The sequence below is a fragment of the Gorilla gorilla genome, chromosome 19 (assembly GCF_029281585.2).
Source record: "Gorilla gorilla gorilla isolate KB3781 chromosome 19, NHGRI_mGorGor1-v2.1_pri, whole genome shotgun sequence".
NCBI lineage: Eukaryota > Metazoa > Chordata > Mammalia > Primates > Hominidae > Gorilla > Gorilla gorilla.
In genome coordinates this window covers 68,013,779-68,031,155 of record NC_073243.2, presented here as the reverse complement: position 1 = coordinate 68,031,155, position 17,377 = coordinate 68,013,779, and positions in this window count along the sequence as shown.

The window sequence follows — 17,377 nt, the reverse complement described above, 5'->3', positions numbered from 1 at the left end:
GCTGACATCAGGGTTCTATATGAGGGACCTACCTCAGACACTACCTGGGATTAGCTTTTTAATATGACATTGGTCCACTCATACTCTGCTGTATCAACCATTATTTCATTGTACATAGGAATCTTTACAACTTGCCATCAATCCCTTGAACATCATAAACCATGAGCCATAATAACATGTGACCACAAGAATATGATGGCCAACTGCAGGCACATAAGTTTTCTCTACTTAGTGCATAGTAGGTGTTAGAGTAATATCGATTGATTGATTGATTGATTGATAGTCTTCCTGAATTTTTCTGAGTGCTTTTCTTTCCCTAGTTTATAAGCTGGGATCCCCTAAAGGCAGAGACATTACTTTTGTTCTGTAAATCTCTGTTGGTATATACTTGGCTGATTGATTTTTTAGACTCCTTCTGCTGTATGATGGGCTTCTGTTGCTCAGACCAATAACAAGCTTATGTGGATAAGGCCAAATGGAATGATCTCTGGGTTTAGAAGTAGAAGACCCAGGTTCTAGTTAAGCCTGGGAAATAATCAGCTTTCTGACAGATCCATGGACACAGTGGTGTTTTCTAAACTTTTTTGGATGATTTAGGCAAGTAATATTTCCTCTCTGTCTTCTATTTCTTAATCTGTAAAATGAGGCTAATAATACTAAAACACCTGCTGTTTCTCTGATATAACTGTGAAAATCAAATTGCTCCTAGTTTTCACTTATGAACATAAAGGATGTATGTAACATATCTAGACTTTAGAAATATGAACTTCCATAGTATTCAATTAAATCCTGCTGGATAGTCTCTCTAGACACATTCTTTAGGCTTGTCCATTTGGCTCTGTCATCCAGAAGGCTGATCTCTGTGAATTATTTATTGGCTAGGCTCCCTTGACCTATGGGTTAGCTCAAAAGTACCAACAAGAGATTAGATGGCTAGAGGAAAGAGAATTGGGGTATTTATTCCACAGCTGTATCTTTGCAGGATTGCAGGATTGCAGGGTGTCAGTTGCTGTGTTCCTTTACCAAAAGCCAAAATTCCTATTTGGAGGGCTCTCCTACAGTTACAGCTTTCACCAAGTTTCTAGAATTGTTATTTCCCCTGAGTTTGCAAGCCTAAGGGTGGTAGTGGTCTTAAGGTTGCTAACCCTTGGGTGTTTTTCAATCATCCCTTATGGTTGTCTTAAACCCTGCTTACATATTTGTAAGTGGCTGCTTCATTAATCTCAGATCAATCACCCCTTTTGTGTGTGCTATCTGTATCCTACTGAGATTCTGACCCATGAAGAGATTTCTTCAGAGCTGGAAGGAAAATTCATATTCCCTTATGTGCGTTATACAGTAGCAACATGTGCTGAGTCTACATACAGGAAATGGAAAAAAATTCCTGACATTTAGGGTCTTAAAATTTCATAGATATCATAAACTTTGAAGAAACAATGAAAAAGCATATAAATACTGAGACATTTCAGATTCAAATTATTTATAAGTTGTGCAAATATTGTGTATGCCCAATAATAAAAGACATCACACACCGGGACCTGTTATGGGGTTGGGGGAGGGGGGAGGGATAACATTAGGAGAAATACCTAACGTAAATGACAAGTTAATGGGTGCGGTACACCAACATGGCACATATATACATATGTAACAAACCTGAACGTTGTGCACATGTACCCTAGAACTTAAAGTATAAAATAAACAAATAAATAAAAGACATTAACATTATGCATGCAACTGTGTATATTCAGGCCAGCTCCTAAACAGAAATCTCTCCAATTTTTTCCTGCTTGGGAACTTTTGGTCAGCTCCTCAAATAAGTTGCAATTTTCCTCTCAAGACTTCACCTTTGGTTCCCTTTCTTCCAAATGTTTCTCTGACATAATATAGTGGTTCAATGTATAATTAGGTTGACCCTACATCCCAGTTTGACTGAGAATTTCAACTTAGTTAAATACCAGTTTAATTATTAGGAGTACCCCCTAAACTCTTAGAAGTTTCCCAGTTTAGAAGATAAATTGTGTACAATGGTCTTTTACTAAGACCATTGAGAGATCTTGGAGTATAAGCTTGTATAACCTGGGAAGTTTCAAATACATGGTCTCATTTGGCTATGCTGCTTCTTGATGGTCTGTGGTATTTGGTTTGTTTCCGTGGTTGGTTACCAAAGCATGGTAGACATAATTTATTGGTCACTTAATTTTTCTCTTTTTTTGCCCCAGTTTTAACAATTCCAGGTTGAAATAGCTTTTTCTGCAGGCTTATATAAGTCCTGCATTTTTTCCTAAAGCAGCAAAGTTCTTTGCTTTCTTAACTACAAGCTGTTCTCTCATAGTTTGAATAGCAGTACATTTTTCTTCTTCTTGTAGAAGTTGCTCTGAATCATTTTTTTCTTTGCTTTCTGTGTCGCATCCTGTTCTCCAGGTTTAAATGTATCAGGATGCTTCTGGGTTTCTCTGTGCAGCATGTAGCATTTGTTTCTTACTTTCCAAATTCCTCATGCTTTTGAACTCTATTTCTCTAAAAAGCCTAAATTATACTTTATGATTGTACTCCCTCCTTAAAGTCATAAGTACAATTATCCCACATTTTGCTCAATATAAACATTCATAAATTTAAAGCTAACTTTGTATTATAATTGGGTCAAACCTGGGAGATGGTAGAATTTTGATCCCTTTTAGGATTCTGAGGAGAGGAGTTTTCCCCAAGATACCTCATTGAAGGTTTCTGAAATATGAAGTCATAGGTAGAATTTTATCTTTTACAGTCACTACCACCTAGTCAGAGATAGAAAGCTTATTCTAAGATAGAATGCATGGATGTTAAATAATCTGGCAACTGCATGGAGTTTTCCCTCTAGCAAATAGCAAGTAGTCATGAAACAATATCATCGATAAAATGTTTTATCTTTTCAAAGATATTGATGAAGCATGAAAATATCTACTGCCATCATTTACCCCAGCTTTTATGTATTTTTAAAATAGTTTGATTAGTTAAAAGGCTTATTTTGTCATTTATTTATCCATTTACTCATATAGTCAAGAAGTATTTATTGAGCACTTAGAGTATGTCAGGCACTGTGGTGGGCAGTGAGGATACAACGGTGAATGAGAAATATACAATCATTGCTCTCAGGGAGCTTATAGGGTCATGGAACACAAATGGATGCCAAAAGAATAGTGTGATGAGGAAAGTACAGAGGTAAAAGATGCATCTTTATGAGAGCTAGGGATCAGACAAAGCTTCTTGAAAAAAGTCCAGTCCAAGCAGTGCCTGAGAAGTGTGAGTTATCTCAGACAGAAGTGGAGAGGCCTGGGAGAAGGAAAAGGGCAGAAACTGTTACAGGGAGGGAGGATAGTATGTGTAAAGGTTCTCTGGTCAGGGTGGTCAGGGAGAACAGGGCACATTAAGGAAATAAATAGTTTGGCTGGAATATAGAGGGTAAGAGGTGGAGAGAGGTGAGAATGAGGCAGGAGATAAGTAGGGGATATAGGATGTAAGTCAAGATAAGGAGATGGGACCTAGTGGTGAGGGTAATACAGACCTATGAATAATTTGTCATTCAGAGATTCTAGGATCTGGCCAAACGTACTTTTCTGGGATAGAGTCTTACCATTTATCAATATGTGCTCCAGGGTTCAGTTGAAGTAGACCAAGAGTTGTTGCTCTTTGAAAGGGCTTTCCCATCCATGTCTGTAGACTGTCTTCTCCATTCAACTCTCATTGATTTTCATGGTCAGGAAAGACCTTCTTTCTGTTTTGAACTCCCACAACTTTGTGTACTTCTTTTATGAGCCTTACTCTGTAGCTTTTATGTTTATGACATAGCTTCCTGCTAGATAGCATCTTGAGGGCAAGGGTTTGTCTTATTTATCCATTTTACCTCTGATAGTGAATATCTAAGAATTAATATAATTTTATTTGGTTCATACTCACCTCCATTGAATTTGTTACAGTTTGGAAGCGTCAACCTCACACAATCAAGACACTGGACTTTTTAGATCTTCTTCCTTTTCTCTAGCCTAAGTATAGTTGCAATATTCTTATTCTTGGTAGACAGGGAGTTAAAATGATCATCAGGCCTCTGTGACCTCAGTGGAGAAAAGGATAGACCAGTAGCAACTGGGCCTTTAGGGAGCAGTGACAGTAGGTTACTCTTTTTCTATGGCAGTGACTGGCCACATCACCACCTTGAATTGGAGCAGGGGGAGGAAAAAAGAACTGATGCAAAGTATAGACAAGCAAACTGGTAGAGAGCCCACTGAGCAAAGTCTTTGGCCTCCCAGATCTATTTGGGAAGAATTGGAAGGAGACTAGAGTTTTTGTGAAACAGGTGAGGTTAAGCTGAAGAAATATTTTTATAAGGCTGCATTGGTGTTCCAGGTTTTACCCCTGGCATGGTGTGCATGGTAAATATAAATCACCTACATTATATTTTATTTGTTTCCCAAAATGCACTATAAATGTCCTCCAGGAGAGAGATCCTAACCCTATAAGACTTTTGAGCTGCATGGTTAGGGAAGCACAGGTCCCTCCTGGAGTGGGATTAGGAGCTGGGGTGCTATAGCAATATGACATTGCAGAACCTGTCACCAGGTCTAAAATGCCAGCTCACCTTAACAGCTGTGGTAGGTGGCACCAGCCTTTTTTCCAAGGGTAATTGGTTCTGGGGTTCAAACTGCAGTTGCAACTGTGAGAAGTGGCAAACTCTCAGCTAGATTAGCCTCATCAGCATTAACGAGAACACCAGGACTTTTCCAACCTGATAGGGAGCTAGGGTCCAAATCTTGCCATTAGTTGTTTTAATTGTTTTTAGCACTTGGCCTAGCTATTTTCCATGGAGCTTTTCAGGAGGCCAATCTCATCTGAAAGGTCAGCCTACAGGAGTCAGATCTTAGACAAGTCATCCGCTATCTCTCTTGCTTTCTAAGCACATGAAGTTAAAAATGTTGAAAATGCTTTATTGCCTTTTTATCTAGGATTTAAATATTTCATTCTGCTTGTACAATGCTTAGCTCTGTAACAGTCACAACTGAGTTCTTAGTTTCCTTTTAACTTAAAAACTTGTATTTTTTCTTACTACAAATGTAATAGTGCTCAATAGAAAAATTGAAAAATTCGGATAAGATTAAAGAAGAAATTAAAACAGAAGTAGTATTCTTCAACAGCATTTTTTCCTCTTTCTCTCTCTCTCTCTAGAAAAAAATACAAATATACACACAAATGTATAAATGTGCATATATACATTTGTGTGTCTATTATAGACTGTAGGCTTCATATAAAATGATATCAGATGTTTGAATATTGATGGTTACACATAGGAATTTCATTCACATGGATGTGAATAGATATGACAACCTTGGATAATATTAGGAGTTATTTATGGTTAGATTATTTAATTAGATTACTTATGGAATTAGGTGAGAAGCTTTTGCAACCCAAAATAAAGAAGGCCCACATAAATAGTAGAACAGTTTTGGTGACAATCAGTTAAATATTAAAAGAATTATAATGCACTGAGATAATTCTATCAAATAATAAACTTACTAATTAAGAAATTGTGTCTAATGATACAGAAAGCCCATACTATCTGAAAAGCAATCATATGACAAGGGTTACCATGAGATAATGACTTGCATCATGCCAAATAGGTTCAATAATGTAGTGGACATCTTTTTCTATGTTGGCTAAGGCTCTTAGGTATGTCAGCATAACTGAAAAGAACCTCAAACTGGAGTTTTGCTGTTCTGTTTGGGGAGAAAACACTTTGTTGGGCAGAACTCCCGAGAGTTAGCTTATTAAGCCTTATTAATAAGCATATAATTAATTATTTATTAATAATTGTTTATTGTTAATTAGTAGTTAATAATTATTAAGCATATTATTAATTAATGCCTAAGGAGTTATGATTCTTTTCTTTAAGGTAAGGAGTTTGGGCACAATTTGTGTTGGATAAAAGCATGTTGTTTGAGAAAGCATAATTAAAATGAATTTCAATTTGTCTTTCTTATAATTGAAGGTTTTTAAGAAAAATGTAAGTCTCAGGAAAAACACTGACTTCCAACTATGTAAAAAGAAAATCACATGAGTGAATGAAAGGAGTAATTTGTTGGGGGAAGATGAGGCAATTCTTTGACAATGCAGAGAAATCATCAAAATGCTGTTCTTGGATGGCAAAATTTCTTGGTGGCTGCCCAGCTTATATGGCATATCATTGATACTTAAGATTATTGTTATTGACAGTGCATGGGTTCTGGACAAAAGCACTGCCTTGAGAACTGAAATTTAAATTAAACCACTTCCTAACACTGAAGAAATGATGGCTTTTAAGAGTGCCAAAATGACTCAAGATGAGCTGCCTACAAAGAACTTGAAAAAAGCAATTTCAAAGTTGCCTTCAAGATAAAATTTTGCAAAGGATGAGTAAGATATTTTAGATAAAAAGTTCATTTTCTTGAGTAATTTGACATCTGGTATGTGAAGAGCTTATTTATATAGAATGCGATATGTAGAATTAAGGTAGTGCTCCATATAAGAACATTTTAATATGCCAGTGCTTTTAAATTTAGACATTTTTATTATGCATCACATACCTAACTAGTGATTTCAAGTACAAAAACATTGGAAAATGATTTAATTCTTTTTGATTAAATCTTTTTGATTTGGAGCCACAGTGTGAATTAGCAGCTATTACTCTAGCATAGAAACAATGCTCTAGAAAACTACTGAAGTAGATAATTTTATTTTTTAATTCTTTCCTAGAAAAATGAGAACTTACAGACCATATCTTTCTTGTCTTTATTATATGATTTCTCACTGTTGCTGTGGTATAATACTACCACTAAGGTACAGTTTCTAGGAATCAAGCAACATTTTTTTTTCTAAGAGATTCTGAGAGTAATATTGCCTCTCTAGGAGAGTAAAATGTATATATTTTTTGGTATGTTTTGCTGTTTGAGGCCTTCCAAGTTTATGTATGTGTTCTGGTTAACTAAAGAGTTACAAGCAAAAATAAGTTACACCAAAATAAGTGAGTCTTTTATTATTTACCTTTTCCAGGAAAAGCTTCTCTATAATTACTTTGAAAATCTTAAAAAGGTCCAGTGCCAACCAGCTGTTAAGATTTTTGGCCATTGTTAGATAAATCCACAGAAAAATGAGAATATTGTTTGAACCTAATTTAATAATTAAATCTATTTGCAGTTTATTGACATTGACAAGTAGAAAGATAGATTATTTGGAATTTTTCTGAATTGATGATATAAGCAAACACAACATAACTAAGTGCTCTTAAATTTTAACTTGTTTGTATTGTACTCTGTAAAATGCTGTACACTATTGTCATTGTGTAATGCTAGATTTCACTGGCACTCACTTTATCTGTGGTATCTGAATAACACTAGCTGTGACATATCATGGTCGAATTTATTATTTTTTCTTTTACATGTGGTGAGAATTTGATTACATGGGTTTGAATCCAAATTTTTTGTTTCTTATTCCTCATCAAACAAGTATTTGTATTTTAATTTTTTGCTTAGCAAGAATCTAGCCTGATGAATTTACTCTGGGTTCTTGTGTAATACGTAAGGCCTAGATAATGAAGTTTGCTGACTTTGTCACAGGTCTGCTTATTCTAGTGCATCTTTCCTGCTGACATTTGTCAAATCTCTGCCATTAGGTCGTTCTTTAAGTATCATTATCAGCTCATGTTGGTGACTCCACATTACAAATATTGTGCCTATGAGTGTTAACAACTCACATTTCTGAATGGTGCAAGTTTTGTTAGTGAGCATGGTCCTGAGGAAATGGATGGGAGAAGAACTATGTTTTGATCGGGATTTGAGATAGGAAACAGTTTGGACATAAGTGGCTGCCCCAAAGGCTGTTGAATGTGGCACATTTGCATGAGCACATAACCCATTTGTGTTTTTTTGTGACCCCCATCTTCTTTCTTCCCTGTCTCCTCTCAGAGGTAGCTGTTATCCTGAAATTTGTGTTTCTCATTTCCTTAAGGGTTACAGCTTACCATGTTTAGTTTTGCATGCTTTTGGATTTTGTGGAAATGGAGTCGTAATTTGGTAACTTACTCTTATAACTCAACATTATGTTGGGTTCCTGAGATTCATTCATGATAATGTGTATAACTGTGGTTTATTCATTTTTAATGCTATTATTGTATTAATTGAATATGCAACAATTTATCTATGAACATATTTAGATTTATCTATAAGTATGCATACTTATAGATATAACCCTTGATATTTTAGGCTTTAAGATTTTTGGTAGTCTGATGGGTATCTCACGGTGGTTTAAATGTTCAGTTTTTCAATTATAGTTAAAATTGTGATTTGTTTCATGTTTATTGTCAAGTTGTGGTTTTCTTTGTGTCCTTCATAAACAACAACTTTTGCCTCATTTCAAAAGGAATAGTTTTATAACAGAAGTTTGCTTTGGAAAATTGCTCATTCTTTTATAATCTTATGCTTTTCACAAAGAAATTTCTTAAAGAAGCTTGATGAATTTTTAACTCGAAAATACTGCCAGCATGGTAAGTTTTGTTAGAATTTTTTTTTTTTTGGTGACCTTTAAGTTCAATTTAGGTTAATTCTCAAGTAAGTATGTTGATTAAAATGAAAAATTTTAAGTAAGTTGAAATTGCTTTTATGAGTTTCTTAAGATGTGTTTTGATGCATTTACTTTGTGAGATACGTTTGATGTAAGAAGTGGTTTTCATGGGATCAGTAACTGCAATTCTGGCACCCTTTTTCTTCTCTGTAGTGTGAATAGAAAAGTAGCTGCTGTTTCAGTGTCATGTAAATATGTCACTGGGGATTGTTTATTGTTTTTCTATTTCTTTAATATGTCATATTAAAGAGACATCCTTATGTGGACAGCTGAGTGATGTCCTCAGTATTTCTATATGGTTGTCTCAATTTGTACTAAGACTTACCCCACCACTCCTTGTTGCTTGTGTCATTTTTCTTGTTAGAATGAGTGGTCCTCTTATAAGAAACTCTAGCTGAGTATGCTTTAATTTGGCAGGTAAGAGCTCATTAGCTCTAGAACAAAAATTATTTGGTTTTAAGTCTCCCCAAATCAAAGTCATTTAGGCAGATTATTCTTGGCCTTTGGTCATGCTTCCTTAGTTCTGAATTGCTAGAAATCCCTCGTGTATGCTCCATCTCTTGAAGAAGGGCAGTGAAAAAGAGAAATCTTTTTCTCCTAGATGATCTTCCTTGTATAAAAATGACTTTCAAATTTGCCTATGTTTGGCAGCCAATTTCTTTCTATATATTTAAAAAAAACTCCGAAAATATCTACATCCTCCAATTTTCATCTTTATTTTGTTATAATCTGTTCCATCATCTTAGAGCAGTCTTCTAAATTTCTAGTAGAAATTACTATTTACTATTTCTAGTAGTAAAATCTTTTCAGCCTTTATTCTATAAAATACCAACACTTCAATATAAATTCCTTGTATGGAATCAGGGCACATATGTTGTAAATAAACTCAGAATCGCTATTCTTATTTGAAATATAGAAGGCGATTACATGAAGGAATCACACCTTGTATATTGTTTAGATGATCTAAACCACAGCATCTCATATGTAGTTTCATAAAAGTTGTGGGTACATTAGATCGTGTTGATGTCCTGCTTTCAAACTGCAGACATGAGAAGTAGATGTTTAAATAAGAAAACATTTACTGTAATTATAGAAATAGAGGATGAGAAAACCCCGGGTGGCTGCTGTGCTCCTCACCTGGCCCCTCCTGGGAAATACAGAAAAAGAAAAATGAGGGATCAGGAGAGAGCCTGGACACAGCCCTAGGCTAGGATTTACGAGTAAGTAAACAGCTTCTGACCTGAACTTGAAATTCTAGCATCTGTCTCTCACAGAGAGGCAAACACATTCGAGTTCTATAACATTTCTTTACAGTTCTCTTTAATAGGCAGGCCTCTCTCATTTCAGTATCTTGACACAAGCTCAATTCTCAGTTACTCTTTATGTCTTAGTTCAAATACTACTTCCTCATTGAGATATTCCCTGATTACTGAAGAAAGGCTTGGGTATCCCTTTTCTAGCTCCCTGGGCATGTTTCATATACATCTAATGATCAAAGGCACTCTTTCCATAGTCTTTTGCAGAACTCTACTTGAGTTTCTTCTCAAAACAAAACCACAAATTCCCAAACCTGTTTTGTGATCAATAATTAGAAAAAACTCTACATTCTAGACTTCTATTACATATTTCTTATGCACATTTGAGTATTAAGGCCCCGAGAAGTAATTAAGGAAAGAAATTTCTTTTTATTCAATGTTTCCAGAATTAATTGACCATGAAACATGTCTTTTGAGAAATATCTGCCTACAGATTCCTCTGAAACAAGGGTAGGAAATGTCTTATTGTGTCGTGATTTGTTTTCTTTGTACTGCCTCTCTGCTAGACCATAATTATTTCTATCATCAGTGCTGGGTCCAGTGACTGGCACATAGTAGGCCCTTAATGAAATTATTTGCTAAATAGAGACGTGGGAGAGAAGATGGTAATGATTCCCATGTTTGAAGCTAGGGTAGCTAGCATGGTAATTTGTTGTTGCATAACAAACCACCCTAAAATTTAGTAGCATAAAACAACTTTTTTTTTTTAAATGCTCCTGTTGTTGTGGGTTTGGAATTCATAAAACGCACACTGGGGACAACTCCCCTCTGCTTCATGACTTCTAAGGTTTTTCCTGTGAGGATGCAAATGACAGGGGTACCCAGAATGGCTGGAAGCTGGGAGGGTTGGGCTGGAAGAACTACTTCCAAGATGGTCTCATAACTCACAGAAGAGGCTGGACCACCTACCTATGGCCTCTCCAGCATGGCAAACTTAACATTGTTGGACATTTTGCCTCAGGGCTCCAAAAACACGTGTTCCCAAAGACCAAGGAAGAAACTGCAGAATTTTTTTTAATTACTAAGTCTGAGAAATCTCAGGTATGTCAAAAAATCTGTAGCCAAGGTTCAAACTGCCACAGAACTTGTGAGGATAGGGATGCCACTAATTGACATAAGGGATTCAGGAGAAAAGAGACTTTGCTGAGTAGCAGAGAGTGTGTAAGTGTGAGACACACATGAGCAACCAAGTGGAGAGACCAGGAGCAGGTGGGAGAATGTATCTGGAGCTTGGGAGAGACATGGGAGTTGAAAATGAGGGCTGGGTTTATACCATGTGGGTTGACACTGCAAGCATAAATGAAATTCTCTAGGGAGACTTTGCAGAGAAGGAGAGGAAAAAAGGCTCGGATACATGGGTAATGCCAACATTTATGGGGAAACTGAAGGAAATGGAGCAGGGAAGGGAGCTTAGAAACTGCAGCCACAGATCGGGGAGCAGCAGGACAGAGCAGTTCTGAGCAACCCAGGCAAGAGTTTCAAGAGCGCGCTGGTCACCAGCATCACATGCCTCAGAGAAGTCAAGAGACCTGAGAAGTGTCCATTGGATTGATCCGGCAATTATGGAATCTTTTATTAATAGTAAGGATATTTTGGTGAGGAGGGATGGGTGGGGACCAGAGGCGGCGAGGTGGGTGGAGATAGGGTGGGGTGGGGGAGTTGTTGGAATGGGGTTTGTGGCTGGAAGATGCAGGGTGGGGCTGAGGGAGGAAGCAGATTGAGTGAAGATGGGCTCCACTTTCACAGTTGGGCTCCATTCAGGTGGTGAGAGTGCCGTTTCTCTCCCTGAAAAACCCTTTCCTTGTGATTTCGCTGGAGAGTCACATGGCACCTCATTCACAGTTGTTCAAAATGTGTAAAAGTCATTGAATGGAAAAAAGCTTTTAAGAGCACAAGGCAGCCAGGACTGATCGCATAATGGCCCAAACATGTGACACATCTGTAGATAACACTGAAGCCACAGCCAGTAACAGCTCTGGAATCTGCCAGGGAGTAGCCGCTGTGAAGAGCAAATACATTTCCTCTGTTTGGCATCTGCTGGCTGCTGAGAAGGGCAGTTAGCAAAGTCAGTTTTCCTGAAGGGTTAAGAGTCATGAAGGCTCTGTTATTACAGAGATATGTTCACATATGGGGAGTGAATAAGAACTGTTGGCACAGGGAAATGTTATGTCACCTTACACATCCTACTAGTCCTCCTGACATTTCTCTTTCAGGAAAAGGCAAATGCAATCCTACAAAAGAAACAATTTTTTTTCAATATTTTCAATTTTGTGGGAATTTAATGTGACTGTTGGAAAAAATGTGTTACAGTTGATAAACTGTAATTAAACAAATTAATATACATAAAAGAATTAGAATAGTGCTTGTTCTAAGAACAAAGACCACATGAATGTAAAGCGTTATTATTAACATATTATTATTATGTTCTAGCTTTAAATACAGGATTACAGTTCAATTTGAAGGAATTTTTTCTTTTTTTGTTTTCTGCATTTCATGATAGATAAATTTCATATTTTGGGCTTTTTCAAGAAATATTTTAAAGATGGGAGTAAAATTAGTTTACCATGAAGTAAGAGCCATTACCAGAAAACAGAGTAACAACAATCCATGTGTACTCAAAATAAATACCAAATTTGACAACTGAGTGGGTGTATCTAACCTAAGTGGATGTCTTTTGTAGCTGGTGGGCTTTGATTTCAGTGACTTGTTTTTTGACTCTGAATATCCAGCTTGAGAAGGCATCCCTTTAGGAAGAGTGGTGTGCTCAAATGATAAAATGTATGGGTGTAAAGTGATCTGACTTGAAGGCCTACTGAAAATTAGGAGCCCCATTGTACAGCTCTGGTCTCTTTTGCTCTCTTGGAGAGAGAGTGCTAGCAAGTTCAGGTCAGAAGCTGTTTACTTACTAGCAGATCCTAGCCTGGGGCTGTGTCCAGGCTCTGTCCTGATTTCTCATTTTTCTTTTTCCTGTGTTTCCCAAGAGGAGCCAGGTGAAGAGCATGACAGCCGCCTAGGGAGGTCTAAGGTGGGATCTAAGGGGATTATCTTAGTCCTTTATTCTTATTCTGACAATAAAATCTTGTCTTACCAAAATCTTCTTCCCATGCCTTTACTTTGAAAGTAGGATTCCAATTTGATTCTGAGCTCACAAAAATTTGATATAAATCCACATCAAGCTGTGGATTACAAGCTAGGGTAAAAGTAGAAGATGTAATTTTTGACTTCAAGAAGTTCACAATATATTTCAGATACGAATGAAGACCACAGCCATATATATAATATATTTGTAGATGAAATATATGTTCACTTAGAAACATAAAGTGTTTATTTTGAAATATAAGTTGTTTTATCAGAAAAATAGTAGGAGATTTATATAAGCTAGGAAGGATGTTTTAGGAAGGTGGGATAGACTATGGTGGAATAAATGTAGATGTGGAGTAATTATATGTGGAGTAACTATATGTAGAATAATTAATTAGAGACAAAGGCTTGTTTTAAAAAATTGTTCCATTAGAAATAGGCTTTCAAAGTATTTTGGACAGAAGTAATTTTGGGCAAACTAAAGAGGAGCATGGGTATAATTAGTCAATCTCATGAATGCAATCACTGTTTTTTCTTTTACTTTAAAAAAATGTTTTTTAGCACTTTTCTAAGTTGAGGACCAAGTTGAAATGGTCACCTGTTGTGGGAAGAAGGGATGTTTTGGCCTGGCAGATATATGGACTTGCAATTCTAGAGAACAGAAGTAGGATGGTCTCTGATCTTTAAGTATAGAGGATTTAATTTAATCACAGGGACAAGCAATGTGTTTTGCACATGGCAGGTGTTCAGAAAGTGCTTGTTGTTCATAATGTAACTCACTTCTGAATTTGTAAGGGTTTCATTGATCCTAAATTCCTAAAATGCCTTTTTGTTCTCTTGGTTTTTGTGCTTTCTGACATTGAACTGAGTCTTAGATCTTCTTCGGGCTGTGCATGCATGTTTGAAAACCTCCTAGGAGCTGTAATGCTATGCTTATATTGGGAAAATGTCATAGATATGGGTATTTCCTTCTGCTGCCTAGAAAAATAAAGCCTGCAGTAAGATTTTCTGTCTTTACGTATGAATTCAGGTGATATGTCTCTGAATATTGGTCTTCAGTAATTTTCAAGACTAGGGTCTCTTACCTTCCATAATGATATGGAAGTCAGCTGTTTCTAAAACTCAATTTTGTGAGACTTAGAACAGAACTAGTTTCTAAGGAATTCCTATGTCTCTGAAACCCATGTCCCTGTTGGTCTAGCAATTAGATTTGGGGGTCTTTAGGTAATGAGGCAAGACCTATTGGTGGTTAGTAAGCATTAGTAGTAAACTCAACTGTTGAAGTGAAATTTTGGCAAGATCAAATGGAGTACCAGATTATTTCTAATTTAATTTTTGATTATCCAGACCAATGGAAATGCACCAAGAGACCAAGGAATATTACAGGGGAAAAAGAAACTCACTCACTCATTCTATCAATCGATCATCTATATACATATATGTATATATTCCACACACATACTCTTAGAATTTGAGTGACTCCAGAAAGAAAATAATGTACCATATTGGGCTTCACATCTAAAATATTTATATCCATATTAGCTATCATTAATAGTAGCAATATTTTACAGAGGGCAGGAAATTGGTGATCAGTGAGATAATTTTTACCATCATGGTGGACCATGTACAAGATGGTGATACAAGAGACTATACTCAGTTAATGGTCCAAAGAAAAGTATGTTCAATGTAGTAGTCACTAGCCTTGTGTGGCTACTGAGCACTAAAATGTGGCTAGTGAAATTGAGGAACTAAATTTTAAATTTTATTTAATTATAATTATTTTAAATAAAAAACCTGGCAGTTGGTTTAGTTATTGGAAAACTTTTATGCATGTTTGAAACAACTTGGTCATATCAATTTATTTTTTAACTGTAAGTTTTATGAAATCCAAATATAGAGCAAGTATTTCCTATGAAAATTTAGTATCTGAAATGAGGTGTGCTATATGTGTAAAACATGCCCTGGATTTTGGAAACAGTACAAAAATATAAATTCTCTTATTAATAATCCTTTTACATTTGATATGATAATATGTATCATCTCAATTTACATATCTTATTCACTAGGAAATGACAGAGCAACTGGAGATTTTTGAAAAAGGATATTTTATGGGGGCTAATTTTGTTTTATTTGAATGGAGATTATTGAACAGCCAACCAGTTAGGATAATATGATATTCATGGTGTAATGAGGGCCTAATTTCAACTGAGTGGTGCTACCGGAAACAGACCTAATGATAATAATGAGAATAATGATGGCTAATACTTATTAAATGATTATTTTGTGCCAAGAATTATGCTAAATATTTTGTATGAGTTATATAACCCTCATAATTCATCTTTGAGGTAGCTGCTATTGTCCCCATTTTACAGCTGAGGAAAGTGAAGAACATAAGTTAAACAACTTGACCAAGATCATACAACTGGTAAGAAGTGATGCTAGAATTTGGCTGAACTAATGATATTGCCGGTAATGATTACTGATAAATAAACATTGTTTTCAACTTAATGTCACTAGCTGCATTAACTCCTAACAGAAAGCTCAGCCTGTTCTTTGAAACTCTGAAGCCAGGCATTAACTTCTCTCTAGCTATGAAAGTCCTAGACGACATCTTTTTCCAATAGAAACCTATTTTGTCTACACTGAAAATTTGTTTGATGTAACCACCTTCATCAATTATCCTAGTTAGGTTTTCTAGAGAACTTGCTGCAGCTTCTCCATCTGCACTTGTTGCTTCATCTCCACTTTTACATAATGGAGACAGCTTCTTGCCTTAAACCCCATGAACAAACCTCTGCTAACTTCCAACTTATCTTCTGCCGCTTCCTCACTTCTCTCAGCCTTCATACAATTGAAAACAGTCTTCCTTTGGATTAGGCTTTGGCTTAAGGGAATGTTGTGGCTGGTTTGATTTTCCCAGGCTGCTCAAACTTTCTTTGTATCAGCAATAAGGCCGTTTTGCATTCTCATCATTTGTGTGGAGTAGTGCCTTTAATGTCCTTCAAGAACTTTTCCTTTGCATTCACAGCTTGATTGTTTGGCTTAAAAGACCTAGCTTTTGGTCTGTCTTGATTTTGACAAGGCTTCCTCAGTAAGCTTAATCATTTTTAGCATTTCTAGCTTTTGATTTAAAGTGAGATATGTGCAACTCTTCCTTTCACTTGAACATTTAAAGGCCATTGTAGGACAATTAATAATTGTCCTAAATTCAATATTTTTGTATCTCAGGGAATAGAGATCCCTGAAGAGAGGGAGAGAGAGAGACAGGGGAATGGCTGGCTGGTGGAGCAGTCAGAACAAGCACAACATCCACGGATTAAGTTTGCTATCTTCTACGGTCACAGTTTGTGGAGCCCCTAAAAGATTACAATAGTCACATCAGAGATCACTGATTACAGATCACTGCAATAAAAATAATAATGGAAAATCTGGAAATATTGTGAGAATTGCCAAAATGTGACACACTGGCACATTGACACAGAGACACGAAGTGAGCACATGCTATTGGAAAAATAGGCCGATAGACTTGCTCGATGCAGGGTTGCCACAAACCCTTAATTTGTTTAAAAAATACAATATCAGCAAAGGTTAATGTAACAAGGCATACCTTCATTTGACAATACTACCAAGATGACTTGTAAAACTTTAGGGTGAGCCCTTTTTTTCTCTGTATGTGTATGTTAAAAACAGAGGTATCTTGTAGTGACAGGAACAAAGCCTTCAGTTTCTAGGCTTGCCATGGGCCAAGTTTCAGATTCTCTGACTTTTGTTATCTCTAAAATGGGAACCTATTTATATATTCCATGCCTACCACTAAATTGTTTTGAGAATTGAATAAGTTAATATACGATTATGTGATTTTAGTTTGAAAAATGGTACAATTAAATATAAATATAAATTGATGATATTATTAAGTACATGAAGTTCTAAAATATGGCAAGGTAATTCACTGGATATTCAAGCAACATTATTCAAAGGAAGATCAAAATAAACAATTCAGATTTAGAAAAAGGACCTTAAAAATTTAAGTGATATTGTCCACAGTCACATAATGTTCTAACAGAACAGAATTTTGGCATTTTGGGGTTCCCAGTGGTTCCTTTAGTCAATAGAGTCTTGATGCCTCAAACATCAGATAATATAAAACCTGCATCTACTACCATGTTTAAAAAGACATATACCATATAGAGTGATTTCCTGTTTCACTTTGTGTGCGTACATGCACATGCATTTATGTGCATATACATGTGTGTCTGAATTCTTTTATGAATGAAATTAAACATGGAATTAAGAAGCTCATATTAGGGATTTATCATTAATCAGAAACTTCCTAAAAAAAGGTCTATGCAGATGCAGTC